Source organism: Nilaparvata lugens, chromosome X, assembly GCF_014356525.2.
Source record: "Nilaparvata lugens isolate BPH chromosome X, ASM1435652v1, whole genome shotgun sequence".
NCBI lineage: Eukaryota > Metazoa > Arthropoda > Insecta > Hemiptera > Delphacidae > Nilaparvata > Nilaparvata lugens.
Window position 1 is genome coordinate 98,998,043 of NC_052518.1, and position 10,680 is coordinate 99,008,722.

General features: G+C 33.6%; 1 long non-coding RNA gene across 1 annotated transcript; it reads right to left on the reverse strand.

Moving 5' to 3' along the window:
* Positions 1–1,073: 1,073 nt before the first annotated feature.
* LOC120354863 lies at positions 1,074–9,192 on the reverse strand. The gene is made up of 3 exons (XR_005573258.1): positions 9,054–9,192; positions 8,745–8,962; positions 1,074–5,335 (listed from the first exon to the last, which is right to left on the reverse strand). It is a non-coding gene; the product is annotated as an uncharacterized LOC120354863 (long non-coding RNA).
* Positions 9,193–10,680: the final 1,488 nt, after the last annotated feature.

Sequence of the window (10,680 nt, forward strand, 5' to 3'; positions counted from 1 at the left end):
CCGTTCAATAGATCCTTTCTTATGGAAAATTTCTCTTCAAAATAATTACAATTACTGGCACATGTTATCAAATTAATTATGAAATTATTCCACAAAAATATACAAAATAAGCAATAAATACAAAAATACAGTTTGCTAGTATAAAATTATACTACAATAGCAGGACATTTTTCATAGATAGCCAGTTATTATAATATTATAAATGAACATTTCTTTGGCATAAACATTTGGCGTACTTGAGCATGAGTTGAACAATAAAAATAAATGATATTATAATACTAAATATTATTTGTTTACACAAAATTAATAAATAATAATATGTGTTTACACACCAAGTATTATCTGTGGTTATTTGCACAAAAATGACGTCGTTATTAGGAGATAGTATAGTTTACATGGAAGGAAAATTCCAGTTACAATACAAGAAATCATTAATTGAGCAAATACTGGTAGCAGAGAATAAGAATAAACAGTAAAAAGTGGAAGTTTTAAAGCTAAAACTGAAATGAAAAATCACTAGCCTATACAATTGAAAATAACCAGAATATGTGAAATACTTACTTATGATACAAATAATCCTATGGTACCATATATAATTCAATATAAAAGTGAAAGATTCTAATGCACATTAAAAAATCACTCTACAACTGAAAATAACCAGACTGTTTAGGATAGATACTTATGATAAAAATGATTATAAGGTAGGTATCAAATATATAAAACATATATAATACTGTATAGTAATAGTGACAGTTTTTCAATACAAATTGCAACATCACTATAAAGAATAATTGAAAATAACCAGAGTATTAGAATATATAGTGTGACCTGTTGTTGAATGAATAAATGATACATTAATTATATGGTGTCATTTATTTAAGAATCTGGTATCTTAAAACAGAAATCTTCACAAAAAAATAAATTATAATAGAGGAGTCTTATCACCACAAGCAACCATTTTTGGATAGCATTGTTTTTCTCAACTTTTATTTAGTCGAAAACAGGAATAAACAGCTACCTATTTCAAAGCAAGGGTCATCTAAATTTATATCTGAGAATCTTCACAATAAAATAAATTATAATAGAAATCTTATCACCACAAGCAACCATTCAAACAATTTTTGGAAAGCATTGTTTTTCTCATCTTTTATTTAGTCGAAAACAGGAATAAACTGCTACCTATTTCAAAGCAAGGGTCATCTAAATTTATATCTGAGAATCTGGTGTCTTGAAACAGAAGTCTTCACAATAAAATAAATTATAATACAGGAGTCTTATCACCACAAGCAACCATTTTTGGAAAGCATTGTTCTTCTCAACTTTTATTTAGTCGAAAACAGGAATAAACTGCTACCTATTTCAAAGCAAGGGTCATCTAAATTTATATCTGAGAATCTGGTGTCTTGAAAAAAAAATCTTCACAATAAAATAGATTATAATAGAGGAGTCTTATCACCACAAACAAACATTCCAACCATTTTTGGATGCCATTGTTTTTTCTCAACTTTTATTTAGTCGAAAACAGGAATAAACTGCTACCTATTTCAAAGCAAGGGTCATCTAAATTTATATCTGAGAATCTGGTGTCTTGAAAAAAAAATCTTCACAATAAAATAGATTATAATAAAGGAGTCTTATCACCACAAGCAACCATTTTTGGATAGCATTGTTTTTCTCAACTTATAGTTAGTCGAAAACAGGAATAAACTGCTACCTATTTCAAAGCAAGGGTCATCTAAATTTATATCTGAGAATCTGGTGTCTTGAAACAAAAGTCTTCACAATAAAATAGATTATAATAGAGGAGTCTTATCACCACAAACAAACATTCCAACCATTTTTGGATGCCATTGTTTTTCTCAACTTTTATTTAGTTGAAAACAGGAATAAACTGTTACCTATTTCAAAGCTGAATGATGAAACCCCGGATCATTCAGGAGTTGAAGCCAGCATCTCACAACGAAATCCCATCACTTCTTTGTGATGTGCTTGAGCGGATAATGAGAAACGTTAGAACAGACTCCAAGAATGAGCCACTCGAGAAGAAGGTCATTCAATGGATGGATGTAATTTCCAAAAAGTAACTCCACCAAGTTTCCGTTAATAAACTACTATTGTAACTAAAAGTTTTACACTTTCTTTCAACCCTTATAACTTTGAAATTGACAAGTATTTCAAAACCAACTGATCCTGTTACGGCCACTGAGGTGGGTGCAATAACAAATTACTTAGTAGCTTCTACTGGTAGAGCCAGGTTGGACTGAGTGAACACAAATTGAAACTAATACACTTTTATTGATTAACGGGAATACCAGACCAACAATAAGTTGATCAAATGAATTACTGAAACACATAAATCAAGTTCAATACAACAAGGCGGTGTAAAACAAAGTCTTTCATACGAAGGCGGGAATCTCAATACTAGGCAGTAGCACAACTTGCTTATTTCTATACTGTCTTTATGAATAATTATACTCAACAATAATAAGTCTCAGGTAAATATATAAGCGGTATCACAGTAGTAAAACACTTGGAGCGGATTAATCTTGTAGAGAATCGACATGAATCTAACTTGGAGCGGGGAACGACACGAGACGTAGCAGGAAACGGGATCGACTTTGTACTGTGAACTGAGTGAATGATAACTCGAAAACGACTCCTTCAAAGAACGGTTCCTTGGCGAACGATAGTTCAAATAGCTCTGTAGGAGCTAGAGGCAGCGCTCTAGTATGTTTGGCGGCGATCTCATCACTGGAGGTGAGTGAATCGACGGTGCAGCAAGAGTGGGCAGCGAGCGGTGAAGTAGGGCAGCATGGCAACAGCGGTGCGGTCATCAATCATCATTACAGGCGGCAGGCGGTGATAAAACAGTGCAGGCGGTAGTGGCAAACAAAATAGCTTATGTGATGCGGTGAAGTGGAGTGTAGCAAAGCGAGGAGGTAGCGGCAGTGCAACAGTGGGAATCCTCAGCGATTCAGACATGAACAGGCATTAGTCTGTGCTGCAGCTCAAACAGTGGTGCGGTCATCACAAGATGAAGTAGGGCGGTGGTCATCATTCAGCGAGCGGTGAACTAGCGTGGTGACAATAATGAGCAGCACGTGGTGACCCAGCAAGATGTCAATGGCGGGCAGTGAGAGGCTGTACATTAATCCAGAGGTGCGGAGGCAGCGGTGACTCAAAGACAGGAGCATCCACAGCGCAGGTGGCATTATTTCTAGTAGAGGGGTGTGGAAGACTCGAAACTGTAGGAAACCGTGAAACAGGAGGTATTGATGTAGCTGCATAGCAGTAGTCTTTAGATCTCGACAGAATCTGGCGGTACATCTGCTTACAATCGTTTTCATCCTTACTGGAAGCATTGCAGACAACACAAATTTTCTGGCTAGGATCATTGTTTTTGAAGATGGTGTGATGTGGAATAACGTAGTTGACAGCAGAATCGGAAAGTGCTAAGTGCCCAAGTTCTTGATATTCATTCATGAAATTGGTGGAGTATTTCTCCTCCAATTTTGAGGATTTATCCAGATGTTTCAACAGACCAAGATGACTTCGGTAAGCCTGTTTGCGGTTTGAGGCAAGAGGGGGTGCTTCAGGTTTGAATGGAAGCGCGACTACATATCTTCCTTCATCATTGCGGTAGGTGGTGGATTGATACAGCTTTTCACACAGTTCTCGGGCGGTAAATCTTTTGAACAAGGAGAGCTTCCTCAGTTTCCCAGAATTTGTTCATAACAGTAGAGAGCAGTTCTTCTTGTGCAAACATGGTGCATATCAATTGAGTGGTGCGGGTGACTTGTCCTTCAATAATATTCTCAATGATATATGTAAAGCTATGAAGTTAGACATTATATCGGTTGATAAAAAAGGGGGCAAATCTACGATACTTGTGTACAGCAAAAATTGACGGAATCCATTGCTTTCAAACGGCTAACTTCAGAAAGAGACGGAGTTCTCCTTCCAAACTCTGAAGGTATGAATTTCTTCAATGAGACAAGCCTGTCACTTAGGTTTTGCACTTGCCTATGTGGAAATCTATATCTTAGTTCACCCTTGAGCCACAAAAGGATAATTTTTTTTACAACTCCTAAACAAACTGAATGCTTATAGTCTAAGCTGAAACTTGAAATTAAATCAATATGGTTCAACAATGTCAGTACTGTTGCACCAATGTGATGTTTTTCTTGGCTCAATGAACAAAACCTTTTTTGGGTCTTACTTGAGCAGTTTGAATCTATAAAGCACACTCTCTTATTTACACTTTCTCCTTCCATTGTGAACCGAGTACACGAGTAAAAACCTGTGTGTCCCTTGATTTGTAAAACAAAGGCTTTAGCTGGCATGTCACACACAAACCCAAGATGATTCATTTTGAAAATAAATCATTCAAATAAAACCCATTTTCAAATAAACAATTCAACTCTTCTACCAATTTCCTCATGAACTCATTGCTATCACTGGGTTTTTCATTGCCATAATACAGGCCTACCACAAAAACCGGTGAACTCTTTTATTGACCGAATTATTAAGTAATTAATTATTACTTATTTTATTATTACCGAATAATTAAGTAAGCTGTCGCCACATTTGATGACCACCTGAACTTTTAGATACAGGCAGCCCATCAATATTAAAAAGCAGTTTGAGCTCTGTTCTATTATTAGAAACCTGAAAAGACTTCAAAATACTCTTCAATCCATTTTCAATACCTAAATATATGTATTATCCACTCATTAAGGTCCGAACTGCAGTACATCTAGACGTTTTAAGTAGAGTATAAACGTCGTCTGGCAAGCTATCAAGATTGGAACAGTTTTTAATATTTTTAAAAGACTACAGATTTCTGAGGGATTTTCTCACTTACACACCAATTGGAAAGTTTGTTCTCAAATGAGTCCAATGTAAATTTATCTTCAATTTTTTTCCCGGAATTTGAGCATTCTTCAAGATAATTTTTATTTCAGGACTACTATTATTATTTACACAAATTGTTTCATCTTGATCTGAGCTCACACAAGATTCATGGCTAAACATACTTGGCGACTTACTTGGTGACATACTATTTTTATCATGAAAAATTTGGACCTGACATAAAATCTTCATACCAACTACTACATCCCACACTACTAAAATCAGAACGATTTACATCTATACCAGTATCCACAGGACTAATGCTATCTTCAGAGGTGAACACTTCACCAATATCGTTTTTTGATGAGTCCACTTCAAACACATAATTAAATTCTTTTAAACTCTTTTTTTACCCTTGTACCACAATGCTCTTGAGCATGTCCTCTTTTTCTTATCCATGGATGGATACACGTTGACCAACAATCTGAAATAAACCATTCAAACCATTCTCATTCCGATTATTTTGTCATGTAATTTTATAATGAATTGGTGACAGATTTAATTCACATCAAATACTTTTGACACAGACTTATATACTTTATTGTGTCAGCCAATTCAAATGCAGAGTAACCAGTTAAATCTTTTGTAGAAATTGTCCTATAAATGTAAACAAAAGACAGAAAGTGTTTGAAATTCAATCCTGAACCTGAATTATTGATCAATTATTATATTATTACAACTATTGTAATAGTTATCTGTCATTCAGGCCAATTCAAGTTATCAATAATAATCTATTCCTGGACAAATAATCTAAATTTACAAATTTCATTCATTTACAATAAAGTAAGAAAGTTGTGAAAATTGTATATATTTAATAAACATACATCTAGGAAATTAGATTGCAACCTTAGAAAATTACCGCTTGATAAATAGTGAAATCTTCTATTGAATGTGATTAATACCATAATTCGAGTTTCTTGACATCTAAAAAATTATGCACAACGAACTGCTCAACATTGTTCACGAGCAATATAGGTTGATTAACACTTTACTAAACTATGATGGAATCTTCAGACGTGGGTGAATCCACACCTTCTCACAGGTTCGATGGGCCATAGATCCTCCTGTAAATGTTCTACCTATCATAAGGAGGGTCTATGTACCATCGATTTGATGTGTAAAAGAGCCTCCGCACTTTACAATATTATCGACAAAAAAAGCGATTAATCTTCATAAAAACAATTTCCTAATTAATGCAATAAATCCTCTACAAGTCTAGCATTTGACAAGATCCTACAACCACTTCCACAATAGAACTTCTAAAAATAACTTCAAATTTTCGTATTTTTAATACAATGGAAACATTCCATACCTGAAGAAGTTTCTTTTTCTGTTCTGGTTCTCGCCAGAAGAAGTTTATTTTTCATGAATTTCGACAAGATGTTAGGGAAGGCTCACTTTCCAAATTTTTAGTTAGTGGGGAGGGTATTTTTAATATTATTTCCGTAGAATGGACATTGATATGTCCAAAGCTCCGCCAATTTATGTAGATGCATAACAATATAATTACCTATAGTTGTTATATTACAAATTACTTTTTCATTAATTATTTTCTCAGTCTATATTATGTAAATGCATCTATAATTTTGCTGTATTGTAAGCTATTGTATATAAGTGTATAAGCCAGTATATATTGTAATCTACATAAATAAAGTACTCAAACAATCAATCCCTCTATCCGCAAATTTGTTGCAACTATAATTCTGTGTTAGTCATTCTGCTCTGTGAATCTCACAATCGGAATATTTTTCTTCCAAGTAAATATAATCGACATGAATATAGTTGAACGAGAGAATAATCCCTGGTCTGATATTAAATCTTGGTTCAAACTGTGAATTTTGAAAAAAAATTCAACACATACAATGCAGTCATTCCCATCAACATGAAGTTATAAATCATTCAAATGACGGTAAGATGTTGAAGGGCTGATGGTAGTAGACAACAGCCTACAGTAATAATACAGCAATAATACTGCTGAGAAAAGTAAGTTTTTATACCTGGCTTCAACACCAATTTGATGGAGGAATGAATCAAGGATTTCAAAAAAATACTCACAAAAAAGGTTCAAGGATCAAGTGATCTAGCTTGAAATTCGTCTACAATGTGAGCCATTTCAATTACAACTTCGAATGAGTTTGAAAATACAAGGAAAATACCTTCAAAAGCTTGTCCATTTTCTGTTCTTGAGATTACGGTGTTCCCTATGTGTGCTGTGATGTCTGGCATGAATACCAAATTGTAGTAGTTGAATTCTCTTCCAATAAGCACAATGCCTTTAGGAGATGTAGCAATATTTTCAATTACACAAATATTGCCAACCGTCAACTGCACACAGCTTTCATTCACTAGATTCCACTGACATGGTAAAAGTAACTCAGTTTTCTGGATTGTGGGTCAAATGCACCTCTTGGAAGAGCAGCATTTGAATGAACAACATTGGCTACCGGTAGGCTTATTGGCTCTGCCATACAATGCTTGTCTCTACTTTTCCCCCATAACATCTTCTTTCTAACTCTTTTCTCTTCAATTCATGCTGTCCTAACTATGTTACCTTCAATGTTTGAAGGTAAATTTCAAACTAGAACACATTGAAATGGTCTAGGCTTCCACATTTCTAGACCAGAGTTTGAAAATACCTTCAAAACCTTGTCCATTTTCTGTCCTTATGATTACGGTCTTTCCTAACTCAAAATGTTTTTGAATTGAATTTTGATATGTACTGCTCTAGTTGTGCCTTACATTTTTCAAGGCCAATTTATGTAAAATTACTGAGCAAATGTCTGTATTCTCCCACCGACTGGTCTGACTCTAAGTTTGAGGTCAACTCTCCATCGATGAGTTGAACTTTTACTTGTTTATAGGTATTTGTAAGTAGAATATATAGCCTTGAAAAACAAATCATACAGAGGCCTGATATGAAATCTATTAGCAAATCATACTTATTGTAATTGGAAATATCTTCCATTGTAACAATGATAATTATAAATAATAAATAATAAATAATAAATAATAAATAATAAAATAAATAATAAATAATAAATAATAAATAATAAATAATAAATAATAAATAATAAATAATAAATAATAAATAATAAATAATAAATAATAAATAATAAATAATAAATAATAAATAATAAATAATAAATAATAAATAATAAATAATAAATTATGTTCTCTTACAATAAATGAATCATTAACATGATGGGACAGGAAAGGTATGGTAACCTTGAGTTATTCCTCTCCCAAATTTAGATAAAGTTGCACATAGTCTGAAATAAGTCTATTAGTCCTTCACTTCACAAAATTTTCAGTTCTAAAATATTTTTACAAAGCAGATTATAAAATTTAGATGTTTCAATACCAAATATAGAAGAAATATTAAACATTATTATCACGAGATTATAAAATATTCATCTATTGGGGAAAGCTTTGAAGGAGGACCGGAAAAAACTCTATTATCAAAGAACAGCTGACAATAAAAAGCAAATTCATAAATAATTTGGAAACTTATGTTCAATTGGTATTTAAAACTTTGCAGATCAAAAATATTATGTCAGTTGAAAGCATTGCTAATCAACTTGTATTGACTATTATTGTATTTTTACTCTTTTTTCGAATGTATCCTGCTAAATTATAGTACTGTTTACTATATCTGAATAATTTATTGTATTAATAATCAAATTTAGAATATATTTGAACTATATATCTTACCATATACCCTCTGTGAAGCTCTTTTCATTTTCTCTCTATTCAATAATAATAATAATATTATTATTATATTATTACAACTATTCTAATAATTGAAAAGGTTTGGAATATTGTATTTTTCTTACCAGTTTTGTATTTTTGTTATTCAACAACCCCAATAATTGACCAGTTATCAAGGCTTAAGGGCAGGTCAAACCGAGCTCGCGTCCGCGGCGGTAGCGAAGTCAAAAAACTCGCCTTCCATGTTATTAAGTTGTGCAGGTCACACCGAGCTCGCTACCGCGGAGGTAGTACCTCGGCGGTAGTCTCACTTCTCGAGCCAGGCGAACATTTGAAACGTCTCCTAGTGGGAGTACAATAATAATAATATTATTATTATATTATTACAACTATTGTAATAATTGAAAAGGTTTGGAATATTGTATTTTTCTTACCAGTTTTGTATTTTTGTTATTCAACAACCCCAATAATTGACCAGTTATCAAGGCTTAAGGGCAGGTCACACCGAGCTCGCGTCCGCGGCGGTAGCGAAGTCAAAAAACTCGCCTTCCATGTTATTAAGTTGTGCAGGTCACACCGAGCTCGCTACCGCGGAGGTAGTACCTCGGTGGTAGTCTCACTTCTCGAGCCAGGCGAACATTTGAAACGTCTCCTAGTGGGAGTACAATAATAATAATAATAATAATAATAATAATAATAATAATAATAATAATAATAATAATATAATAATAATAATAATAATAATAATAATAATAATAATAATAATAATAATATAATAATAATAATAATAATAATAATAATAATAATATTATTATTATTATTATTATTATATTATTACAACTATTGTAATAATTGAAAAGGTTTGGAATATTGTATTTTTCTTACCAGTTTTGTATTTTTGTTATTCAACATCCCCAATAATTGACCAGTTATCAAGGCTCAAGGGCAGGTCACACCGAGCTCGCGTCCGCGGCGGTAGCGAAGTCAAAAAACTCGCCTTCCATGTTATTAAGTTGTGCAGGTCACACCGAGCTCGCTACCGCGGAGGTAGTACCTCGGCGGTAGTCACACTTCTCGAGCCAGGCGAACTTTTGAAACGTCTCCTAGTGGGAGTACCACTAGCGGTAGTGAGCTCGGTCTGACGTGGCCAATCTAATAACATGGAAAGCGAACTCCAGAACTTCGCCATCGGTAGCGCAAGCGCAGAATACCGAGACTCACACGTGACAATGGGTCATATGAATAAAGTTGAGCATTTGCTTATACTTCTAAAATATGGAGCATTTGCTTCATTTTCTATGAATAAACGTGAGCAAAACCTTTTGCTCATGCTCATCAAAAAAATAGTTTGAGCATTTGCTCAAAAGTAAAAGCTTTTGCTCAAAATTGTATGAATAAACTAGAGCATTTGCTCAACTTTTGAAGCAAATGCTTCAAAAAAGGTGAGTCTAGTCTAGAGCAGCTCATCACCTTTTGCTCATAGTAAAATGGCTCAACTAATTCGTATAAGGAAGAGGAAACTGTACCAGATACGATCACAACCATTAGTTGAGAACTATAAAACTCTTTTTAGATTTAACCATGATACATATCACACCATTATCCCTACAAAAGAATAAATACAAAACATAACTACCTATTATAAAGATAGCCATCACAGAATAGGAAATAGGTATTTAAGAAGAAGAAAGTTTAGACGATTATAAGAAGGCTATTGATATTATAAGAATATGCTAAAGATTATTATAGAGATGACATTTTTTCACGCTATTATTTTAAAATTCTAAACTCAACTAACCTAAAACTCTATTCATAAATAGAAAACAGAGCAGACGACGCAAACACAAGCGGTGCACTGGCACTCTATTTGCATATTTAGCGCTTCCGTGAGCTATAAAAACAAACTAAGGCTACAAAAGCGAATCAGCTGATGAAAAATCTCTAAAATACGTGAGCATTTGCTCCAGAGTTCAGGAGCATAAGGTAAGAGTAAAAGGTAAAGCTTATTCATATAAAAATGAGCAAATGCTTTTGCTTCTACCTTTTGCTCATGAGCAAAAC